The 1,504-nt window shown below is 37.3% G+C and overlaps 1 protein-coding gene across 1 annotated transcript in view; it reads left to right on the top strand.

Moving 5' to 3' along the window:
• The window catches only part of LOC102294795 (X-linked interleukin-1 receptor accessory protein-like 2), a 512,221-nt gene that overhangs the window by 503,885 nt on the left and 6,832 nt on the right, over nucleotides 1-1,504 (top strand). The window lies entirely within an intron of this gene.

The raw sequence follows: 1,504 nt of genomic DNA, 5'->3' as shown, positions 1-1,504 counted from the left end.
AGAACTGAAGAAGCTTCTCGGATGAGAGGTGAAACGTCTTCAAGTAACTTAAAGAAGTCCAGACGCTTTTCTTTACAAGCTCCTTTGATCAACATTAAACATGTACACTGTGGTTTGTTAACACATTATGCTAAATAATTTTTATTGCTGTGGTACTTTGAGGAATGTGTCATTCTAATTATTTTAATAATACGTTTTTAAATAAGTATTTATTAAGCAGTGTCCCTAACACTGCCTCAAACTGACTGCTTTGTCTTATATAATGAATATGTAGCTTTCAAAGAAAAACCTAAAAGAGCACATCCTGCAAAGGCCTCTCTAGACCAGTATGGAAGCAAACTGGACAGTCCAATTAAAGGTAGTATAAAAATAAATAAATCTAAATAAATAGGATATTAATTCTAATTAGTAATGTCTGAGGTCTCTGAGGTCTAATGCGTGAAATAAAGTAATACAGCTATCATTTCCTGTGTATTAGCATTTTGGTACCAAAATCCCACGTCTCCTTGTCCTCAAAACATCAAACCAAAAAATATACACCGACTGAAATAACCGTATAATGTGGCACAAAAGACACATGCTAATATGTGCTCTTTGAATTATTTAACATTTTCTCCTAAAATACATAAATATGTTTACTTAAGTATGGTTCATAATGAAAAGCCACACTTTACGTGACCTTAGCTAAAATTATGCCCCTTCCCGACGCACCCGGCAGACGAAAAAGTCATATTTCCTGTGTTTGCCCTGAAAACGTCCGAAAAACAAATATCCCCTGTGCATATAACATGTAACTTTTTCCAGGTTTAAATATGCCTACACTGAACAAGAGTCTTTTCTTTGGTAACCAAAGCTGCTGAAAGAGCAGCATAGCAATGCGACCCAAAACACACCATTCAATTATTCACTCCACTTAACCCTCTGAAATGAACAGGAGAGCGAGAAATAAATAACAAGGAACAGAAAGCAGTGGGTACAGGGTCACTGGTTATTTTATTAATTGATTTACATAATCCTCACAAATGGGGGAGCAGGAAGCAGTCAAGGGCAAGAGAGAGGCAAGGAGGTGTTAATGTGAGAGGGAAAATGTAAAAAAAGAGAGGCAGAAAGGCAAACCAAGAGAAACAGAAAAGAAAGAGAATGAATTTGGGGATGTACTGTACTATTTGTGCCCCTCAAATTGAGCGTGAAATTGCAATGTGTTGTTGGAGAGTCTGTCATTAATTTAGTTAGCAGAGATGGAGAAAGAGAGAGGTATTTAGACGGGGTGGGGGGAGCCGTGGTTCAATGAACACAAAGTTTTCATACTTTTTCTGTAACTACAAATTTTAGAAATAATGAGCAATGTGTTCCAAGAAAACACACACACACACACACACACACACACACACACACACACACACACACACGCAAAAAAGTAATTGGGTTGTTTGTTAAGACAGGTTTTCACTGGGTTTGGCGTGGAGGCTACTCTAATGCTGAAGCATAGTAGCTTCACCTCATA

This window comes from Haplochromis burtoni, unplaced genomic scaffold (genome assembly GCF_018398535.1).
Source record: "Haplochromis burtoni strain Fernald_Lab_line unplaced genomic scaffold, NCSU_Asbu1 Contig_92, whole genome shotgun sequence".
Taxonomy (NCBI): Eukaryota; Metazoa; Chordata; class Actinopteri; order Cichliformes; family Cichlidae; genus Haplochromis; species Haplochromis burtoni.
Note: the sequence above shows the minus strand (reverse complement) of the source record. Positions and strands in the feature narration are given on the sequence as shown.